Genomic DNA, 10,637 nt, shown 5'->3' with positions numbered 1-10,637 from the left:
GCTTCAATGTTGTTGATGGGTCCAATATGAAAATTTGATGAAATGAGGCCTTCAGATTGTGGTGGTGTGTTCCAGGAGTATCCAGTGTGAAAATTTATGAAACTTGGTACTTGGAGGAAGAGAGAAGGTCATAGCCTTCTATAGGCTGGCACATATGTATTGGAAAACATATCAGCCAGTACAAGAGCCAGGGGGTTGGATCTCCCTTCCAGTAGCAGTTGGAAAATGAGTGAAGGTTGGAGCCTTTTGTAGGCTGGCGCCTACATACTAGTAAATGGATCGGCTAGTACAAGAGTGAGGGGGTTGGAGCTTCCTTCTAATAGCAACTAGAAAACGAGTGAAGGTTGGAGCCTTCTGTAGGTGGGTGCCTGCATACTGGTATGAGTCTACACCAGTACAATATTGTAAATTGTCTTTTCTTATATTAAAAGAAGACAACGTTACGTGGTTTTTGTCTCGCATTGGGTTTCCACCTTAAATATTGGTGTTCATCTGTGTTTCTTATGTGTGATGGTTTGTTCTGTTATTACTACACTTTGTTACTATTTATATGGTTAGTGAAGTACTGATTTAATGATTAAATATCAACATATGATGAATTAATTGAATCATAAGTTTGTTGGATATAAGCAATTTGCCTTAAATACAGTTACGTGTACATGTGAGTTACCTTCATTGAAGTAGCATATAGAAATCTGAGTATCAAAAGAAAAAGTTATTGATTTCATAAATACTTATTCAACCCCCCCCCTCTTGGTATTATCTCCAACAATTGGTATCAGGGCAGGTCCTTTGGCAGAAGCTTGGTCGCTTGAAGGAGATCCGTAGAAACAATGGGAAAGAAGCTAAAGAAGAAAGTGCCTTCGAAAAAGAAGACATCTCAAAGGAACAATGGCAGTAGGAGAGACAATTGGCCGTTAGGTGGAAGCAAGTATTGAGATTTAGAATCACCTCAGATTGAATATGAAGAAGCACATGAAGTATCAGGTACAAAATTTTGGTCTGCTAGTGATACTTTTATTTTTTCATTCAATATTGAAGATATTGGAAGTGATCATCAAAGAAACATAGATGCGAAAGTTAAAAAACTCGCAAATAAAATCAGAGATCAACGAGATCTATTTAACAAAAGGGAGTGTGCCTTCAAAGAAGAAGTTACCAAATTAAAAACTCAATTGGAGGAAGGAAACAAAGTAAGGAAGCAGTACAAGGAAAAGGAAGATCAATGTCAAAAGCTGCAAGATGAAGTGACATCATTAAGAAATGAAGTAAATGAAAAGAGTACAGAAATCAAGAGACATAAAGATATATCCAGTTACTATGAAAGTCTTGAAGCTAAGATCCTCTCTCTTAAAGAAGATCTTGAAAATAAGAAGAATGAAGAACTACCTCAAGTAGATGAATAACAAGAAAATGAGATTCTCAAATTAAGGAAACAAGCGCAAGAAGGAAGAAAGGCTGAAGAAATCTTGAAGAAGCAATATCTGGAAAGGGAAGATCAATATCAGGTTGAGGTAAATATCTTAAAAGGTAAATTAGAAGAAAAGGATAAATTGTTATGATTTCAAGATAGTACTAAGGTTTTGGATAATATTCTTGGTAGTCAAAGGTCTCCTACTATCAAAACTGGTCTTAGTCTTCATGAATTTGTTGAAGGTGAATCTAGCTCACAAAATGAGGCAAGGAACTCTAATGCAAAATCTAAAATTCTCAACAAGGATATGAGAGGTCAACCCCATCAACAACCAAGGAAAGAAACTATTCAAAGAAAATATTTTACTCCTATTTGTGGAGGTGATAATGAGTGATTTCCTCCGATGAATAATGTTGAATGTTTTATATGTCATAATTTTGGACATGTTGCAGTGAGATGCAGAAGTAGAATGGTTGAAGACCATCACACAAAAAGAGCATCAACTTCCAGGTACTTTAAGGGATATTGTTTTTCTAATAATATGTTTGGTCACAAAGACATTGACTGCTATTGAAGGAATATGAAACTTGTAAGATGTTATGCATGTAACAAGTTGGGACATATAGCAAAGGAATGCAGGAGAAAATTTTGGGGACCATACCAAAAGGAGAGGACATCATCGCACTTGAAGATATGGAAGAAGAAGGAAGTAGAGTCAGAAAGATGTGGCATAGCACAATGTACAAACATAACAGACTTAGGGGGAGTTGAAAGTGTGAAACTTCAGTGTTCTAAATCTCATACACAATTTTCATGAAGACAAGTTGTGTATATATGTGATTCCAAAGCTGTATAGTCGCTTATATATTGGTTTGAGTAAAAAGAAGTGGGATAGACTTAGGAAAAGGGATCTGATATGGTTCAGTCAATTATCAAATATCTTCTCTATTCTAATTGATAATGATTACAGTCTGTTGATAATATGTAGAAGTTCTTTTGGTCCTCATAAGTTATCGATGGCTTGAAATATATCTGATTGATGATGATTCCTTGATGATTCTTACTGATATTTAGAATGATCAGATCTGACAGTGAACAGTTGGCACAAGTTCAGGGGGAGCATATGCTTCTAATAATGCATAATTGTTGACATTATGCTACATGAAGATAATTATATTGCTTGATCCACATAGTTGTTTGTTTGAGGGGACCCATTTGATGATTGACATATACAGGCTATTGATCTTGATGTTGCTAACAAATGCTCAAGGTGTAGATCATATATGGTGTATTATAGTTTTTGATTAATATCATGGTCTTGTTTAGATTGTTGCTCCTTTTTATAAATGTCATGTATATCATTTGATATAAAGGTCATGAAAAGACCTGATTTGTAACCTCACAATGCATGGGAAGGATGATGTAAGAATTTATATTTCAGTCATGTATAAACATTTGTTATATCGCCACTTTGTTGGGTGGATGAGTCAAAAGTGGTGTATCGCCACTTGATTGGGAGATTGATGTATGTATGAGTCCTTGCTGATAGGAAGGTCATACTAACTTAGTTGAGTTATAGAGTCATGTTAATCTTGTGGAAAATATTTTTGCAGACTTTGCATGTGCTCATGGGGAGCATGGACAGTTTAGTGAAACTCAACATGTACAAAGGAGGGGCTTAATCAGATATTTTAGCATGCACTCAGGGGAGCATTGACAACATAATCTATACCAAAGGGGGAGAATATCTTGGTCCACCTTTTGCCCTTGATGTTAAAGGGGGAGAGTGTCCTGGTATTGTTGTTTTGTTGCCATCAAGTCCAAAGGGGGAGATTGTTGGCATTATGATATAGGTGTTGTCCTTGATGGCAACTCACACAGATGATAGGTCAACAGTGCAATAGGTTAATAGCAAAGGATTACAAATCAGACTCCAGAGATTGAAGAAAGAGAGTGGTTTAAGAAGTATACACTGGTTCACTTTGTCCAAGAAGAGTATACATGCAGGTTAATAGAACAAAAGGAGAATACACGTATACACACACTTTCACAAAACGAAAAGTGTGTATCCCATGGGAAATCAAGGTTTTGGTCCAAGCTATTGGTCTGAGGTATTTGGTCCAAGGTATTGGGCTGAGGTATTTGGCCTGAGGTATTAGTCCCAGATATTTGGTCTAAGGGGTTGGTCCTAAGTGGTTTTGGTCCAACGTATTGAGAAAGTCCTAAAACTATATAAGGAGGAGAAGATCATTAGGCCAATGTGTTCAAGTACTGAATATATTATGAAGTGTTAAATCAAATATGCAGGTTATAGGTTTCTTATGCTTTGCTTGATTTGAACTAAGGATGCACCTATGTGGTTGATGATGGATGATGGATTGGGATCATAAGGCCTGAAATGAATTATCATTATGTGGTTTGATGATGGATAGTCTAGATCTGAATACTAAGACATGTTTTATTCTGTAAATGTTGTGATTTGGGTATGACTAAAGTTTGGAATATCTAAGAAATTTTTAAGATAGCATTTGTAGATTTATACGCTGGTTTTCTTTGGTGAGAGCATGTATACACTCTTATTAGTCACATCCAAGTAGCATATACATTATGAAATATGATATTTGAAGTTGCAGTTGGATCTAGTTGTTGTTGCAGAGTTCTAGGTTCTTCTTTGTGTTCTGGTGACTGTGTTCTGGTGATAGTGTTCTGAAAGTTCAGATTGATTGATTGTGATCTGCTTCAGTGATGATGGGTTGTCAGTGATTTATTGATTTAGTTGTGGTTGATTCAGAGATTGATGATTGAGTTTCAGTGATTGGTTGATGCAGATGTATTTGATGGTCGTGTTGTAGTTGTGATTGGTTTTTAGCTTCAATGTTATTGATGGGTCCAATATGAAAATTTGATGAAACGAGGCCTTCAGATTGTGGTGTTGTGTTCCAGGGGTATCCAGTGGGAAAATTTATGAATAATGGTCCCTGGAGGAAGAGAGAAGGTCATATCCTTCTATAGGTCGGCACCTACATACTGGTAAACATATCAGCTAGTACAAGATCCAGGGGATTGGAGCTCCCTTCCAGTAGGAACTCGAAAACAAGTGAAGGTTGGAGCCTTCTGTAGGCTGGTGCCTACATACTAGTAAATGGATTGGCTAGTACAAGAGCTAGGTGGTTGGAGATCCCTTCCAGTAGTAGCTAGAAAACGAGTGAAGGTTGGAGCCTTCTGTATGTCAGCGCCTATGTACTAATAAATAGATCGGCTAGTACAAGAGCTAGTGGGTTGTACCTCCCTTCTAGTGGAAGCTGGAGAATGAGAGAGGGTTGTAGCCTTACCCAAGTGGGTGCCTATGTATTGTAGGTTTTAACCCCGTACAAAAATTACCTGCATACAAATTCTTAAACACAAAAAATAAACAATGCAAGAGCATAACACATAAAACACATATACACAGAGATTTTCCCATAGATCCCAAAACCGAGACTACCAGCTTGATTTTTCATATGTTCCTTTCAATTTTATAATACATACTTATACATGTCGAAGCATCCAATACCGTTTACCGAAAACCAACGCGTCCAAAACCATGGATCGAAAACCATCACGTCCAAAAACGTGTGTGAAAATCATGCACAAAACCATAGGTGGGTCGGCCCAACCTAACATAGGTTCCAAAACCAAAATTTCTAGGGCGCTACCCTGAAACCCATAGATTGGGGTTACTTACACCCCTCAAACCCCCTGTGACCCCCCTGCCCACTACACAATCATCGTAACGAAGGGGGGGCTCTGCCTCCCCTATAACCCCCCGGTTAACTACGTGGGCTAGTCGTGGAAAGAATATAACAAAACCCAACATTCTCCCACTTATTTTTTTCTTTCCACAGGGGGCCACAAGAGAGCTTAGTCATTTATCTAGCCCTGCAACACCCATTGTTTCTCTACACCAAGAGAAATTCTCAGAGCTCACAAATTTTTTCAATGCTTCTGCAATATTCTTCGAAGTGTCCACCTTTACCAGCAACACCTTTTTGTCTTATATCATATTGCTCACAAAGTGATACTGAACATCAATGTGCTTTGTCTTTGAATGATATATAGGGTTCTTTGCGAAGAAAATTGCACTTTGGTTGTCACAGTCTATCCTTATAGCTCCCTGTACTAACCCCATACTTGAACACAATCTCTACAAGCAAACTTCTTCCTTGCTTGCATGAGTGGCTGCCATGTATTCTTCCTCTGTAGTTGATAGTGCCACTACAGATTGTTTCTTACACATCCAACTGATTGCACCTCCAAATAGGTTAAACACATACCCACTTGTAGATCTTCTCTGATCCAGATCTCTAGCCCAGTCTACATCGACAAAGCCACGAATATCCAACACTCTATCCAATCCTGGTCTTCCTTGGTAGCACAAACCATAATCACTAGTGCCACGCAAATACCTAAAAACCTGCTTCACTACTGTCCAATGCTCCTTTCTTGGTTTTGACATAAACCTGCTCAATACTCCCACTGCATGTGCAATGTCTAGTCTAGTACAGACCATTGCATACATCAAGTTACTGACTACACTTGCATATGGAACACAGGATATGTCCTATTCCTCTTCTTGTGCCTTGGGACACTGTTCAATAGGTAAATTTACACCTACAAGAATAGTAACCTTCACTGATTTACTATCCTACATATTAAATCTCTGCAATATTGTCCCGACATACTTCCTCTGGTTTAACCAGAGCTTCCTCTTTGCCTGATCTCTTTTAATTTCCATTGCCCAAAATATAGTTTGCAGCACCAAGATCTTTCATGTCGAATTTGGAGGACAATTGGGTCTTTAAATCCTGGATAATTTCTTTCTCATTTCCAACCAACAACATATCATCCACATACAAGACCAAATAAATAACGAGGTCACCAGTTAACTTAAAATACACACAGTGATTTTCTCTGCTTCTGGTGAAGCCAAGTCCCCGTATAAATGTATCTAATTTATGATACCACATCCTTGGTGACTGTTTTAACCCATACAGAGACTTATTTAACTTGCATACCAGTTGTTTCTTACCCTTCACCGCAAAGCCTTCAGGTTGATTCATGTAGATTTCCTCTTCCAGATCCCCATGAAGAAATGTTATCTTCACATCCATCTATTCTACCTCAAAATCAAAAACAGTAGCAACAAATAAAAGTAGTCTAATAGAAGTTACCTTGGCAACAGGAGAAAAAATATCACCAAAATCAATTCCCGCACCTAGAAATAACCTTTTGCGACCAACCAAGCTTTGTATTTCTCCACCTTTCCTTCTACATTTGTCTTCTTCTTAAACACCGATTTGCTGCCAATGGGTTTCATTCTAGCCGTCAACTCCACCAGATCCCAAGCCTCATTTTTGTGCAAAGATACCATTTCATCAACCATGGCTTCTTTCCAGAGTTTTCCATTCTCTAAATCTACTGCTTCATTCACAGTTCTATGATCATCATCAGTAATAGATAAAGTAAAATTTGAAGAGAAATTCGATGGACTATACCTTTCTTGCTACCTTCTTTCTCGAACTAATCTTCTCACACCCGGAGTTTGTGGCTCTTCATCTTATGATTCCTCCTCTGCTGTAGAGTCTGATTCTTCCTCCTTTAGCTCAAACACTATCTTCTCAGGTTCCTTTGGTTGGACTTCATGTTTAGTAACATCTTTCACCTCTCTAAACACCACATCTCGGCTATACACAACCTTCCTTGTTACAGGGTTCCAAAGCTTATAACCCTTTAAACCATCCATATACCCAATAAAGATGCACTTTTTAGATTTACTATCCAACTTAGTTCGTTTCTCCTTTGGAACATGTACATATGCATCACATCCAAATACCCTCAAATGTGAAAGAGAGGGTTTATTACCAGTCCATACCTCTTGTGGAGTTTTATCCTCCAACGCTGATGAAGGTGATCTGTTCACTAGGTAACATGTTGTCTCCACCGCCTGTGCCCAGAATTCCTGTCCTAACCCGACACAACTAAGCATGCTTCTTTCCGTTTCGATGAGCGTCTTGTTCATTCTTTCTGCAACTCCATTTTGCTGAGGTGTATATGGAGTAGTCTTCCGCCATGCTATACCACACTTCTTACAAAATTCTTCAAATTCCTTACTGCAACCATTATCTATCCTCAACACCTTTATCTTCTTCTCTATCTAGTTTTCCACGAGAGCCTTGAATTCTTTAAACTTTTCGTAGACTTCAGATTTCTTTTTAAGGAAATATATCCATCTATTCCTTGAGAAGTCATCTATAAATGATACATAGTACATAGACTTACCCAGTGATGGAACCTTCACAGGTCCAAACACATCACTATGCACAAGCTCTAATATATGTTTTTCCCTCTTACCACTAGAGGGGAAACTCACCCGATTCTACTTCCCATATACACAGTTTTCACAGAAATTAAAATCCAGAGAGCTGTTACTCATACCTTCTACCACACCTTCACCATGAAGTATTCGAAGTCCCTTCTCTCCAATATGTCCAAGCCTTTGATGCCACAGCATGGTCTTCTTTGCAGAGACCACTAAATTTTCTTTTCCACTTTCAGGAACCACAGAACTATTGCACCCATAAACAACCATGCTACCTTGTAGCTTGTACAGAGTTCTAATCCGAGCTCCTCACATCAATACCAGTGCTCCCCAAACCATATTGCAAGTATCCTTCTCGAACACTGTTTTTACACTTGCATCATCCAACTCGCTTACAGAAATCAGATTTCTAGCCAATGCAGGAATATGCATAGCACCCGAAAGTGTTCTAACGTTTCCACCTTGCAACTTCAACTTTACTTTTCCGTGACCAATGATTCTAGCCTTCTTATCATCGCCTAAGAAGACATCACCACCATCGTATTTCTTATACTCGCAGAACCACTCTCTATGGTGAGTGAAGTGAAAGGATGCACCTGAGTCAATCAACCATGCCTCATGATCTACATGTGTACTTGAAGAAGCCAAGTACACATCCCCACCTTCATCTAAGGTGGTTTTCACCTCTGCAGAAGGAGCATCATCAGATCCATTTCCTTTATCAACAGCTTTAGATTTACAGTCCCTTTTGTAGTGCCCCACCTTTTCACATTTCCAGCACACCACTCGATGACTTATTTTTGTTTCTATTCTTGTACCATCCTCATACAGAAAAGGCATCACCATTCTGGCTCTCTATATTTTTCCATCTCATCTCCTCTGTTAGCAAGGATGAGACTATTTCATCAAACTGCAAGGAAGTTGCATTGCTACCTATTGCAATAACCAAACTATCCCACGAATCTGGTAGAGAATAGAAAAAATTGATGAACTTATCTTCATTTGAAATTTTCATATCAACAGATGCTAGCTGACTTACCATAGTATTAAATGTGTTCAGATGCTCTGTCACCCAGTCTCCATCTTTCATCCTCAGGTTATACAGCTTTTTTCGAAGGAATAGTTTATTCACTAGAGACTTAGATTGGTACAAAGTCCCTAACTTGTCCCACAAAGCCTTCGCCATAGCTTCCCCAGATACATTCAGAAATACTAAATCTAAGACAAACAATCGTATTGTGCTCTTTGCCTTCTAATCCAACTTCTTCCATTCTTCATCAGACACTCCCATTGGTTTAGTACCCAAATCTACCATGATCCACTGATCTTTATCCACCAATAGATCTTGCATCTTGAGTTTCCACAACTCAATACTCTAACTATTAAATTTCTCGATCTCTATCTTTCCACTGCTCGCCATCTTCTTCCACCACCAGAATCGATCTCGCATATCTCCCACTGAACATGGTCTACCACAGGCCCGAGTGAAACCCCTCAGCAACCCCTTGAAGCCAAAATTGCTCCAATACCAAATGTAGGTTTTAACCCCATATAGAAATTACCTGCATACAACTTCTTAAAAACAGAAAATAAACAATGCGAGAGCATAACACATAAAACACATATACAGAGAGATTTTCCCCTAGATCCCAAAACCATGCGTACTGGTATGAGTCTGCACCAATACAAGATGGTAAACAGGTTTTTCTTATATTAAAAGAAGACAGCAGCAGCTGGTTTTTGTCCTGCATTGGGTTTCCACCTTAAATCTTGGTGTTCATTTGTGTTTCTTATGTGTTATGGTGTGTTCTATTATTACTGCACATTGTTACTATTTATATGGTTAATGAAGTATTGATTCACTGATTAGAGATCAACATGTGATGAATTAATTGAATCATAAGTTTGTTGGATATACATTCGTTGCCTTAAATACAATTGCGTGTACACGCGAGTTACCTTCATTGAAGTAGCGTATACAAATCTGAATATGAAAAGAAAAAGTCATTGATTTGATAAATATTGATTGACGCCCGCCCCCCCCCCCCCCCCCCCCCCCCCTCTGAGTATTATTTCCAACGAAACGACTACGGTAGCAAAATGATTGTTTGAGTATATCTTAGTTAGATTTAGATGCTTGAAAGTGTTTATGAGTGACAAGGGTATGCACTTTCTCAACGAATCAATCAATGCATTAACTTAGGAGTTCCAGGTCTACCTTCAGAAGAGTACACCATATCACCCTCAGGCCAACGGAACTATTGAAGCCTTTAACAAGATTTTGGAGAACGCGCTGGAAAAGATATGCAACGTGCAGCAGAATGATTGGGATGTATGTGTACCTGCAGTGCTATGGGATTATAGGACTACTTGTAATAATTTGACAGGACAAACGTCATTGAGGCTAGTATATGGGATCGAAGTCGTGATGACGATGGAATATATTACGCAAAGCCTACGCATAAGAGCTTTAACAGATATGGCAGATCACGAGGCCCTGGAATAATGGCTTGCACAACTGATGGAGCTCAAAGATGATCGATTTTTGGTAGGATTCCATCAACAAGTAGACAAGGAACGCAAAAAAGCACGGCATGATCGCCATATCAATCTTCGCATATTCAAGGTAAATGATCTTGTCCTACTATATGATAGTAAGTTCACTAAATTTCTAGGTAAATTCTAGATGCATTGGTTAGGGCCATCTATTGTTAAGGAAATTATTGGTGGATGCATAGTTCATCTTGTGAAGCTGAGTGTGGAACCCTTCCCGAGCAGAGTGAATGGGAGTAGGTTGAAGTTGTATACAGGGGATCCTTCACAATGACTATATGGCGGCAGGATAGTCTTAGTGCTCCAGGAAGT

The sequence above is a fragment of the Pinus tabuliformis genome, chromosome 6 (assembly GCF_031772625.1).
Source record: "Pinus tabuliformis cultivar Carrire ecotype Pingquan chromosome 6, CPIR1, whole genome shotgun sequence".
In the NCBI taxonomy this organism is placed as follows: domain Eukaryota; kingdom Viridiplantae; phylum Streptophyta; class Pinopsida; order Pinales; family Pinaceae; genus Pinus; species Pinus tabuliformis.
The sequence above is the reverse complement of the archived record's forward strand: the minus strand, read 5'-3'. Positions refer to the sequence as shown.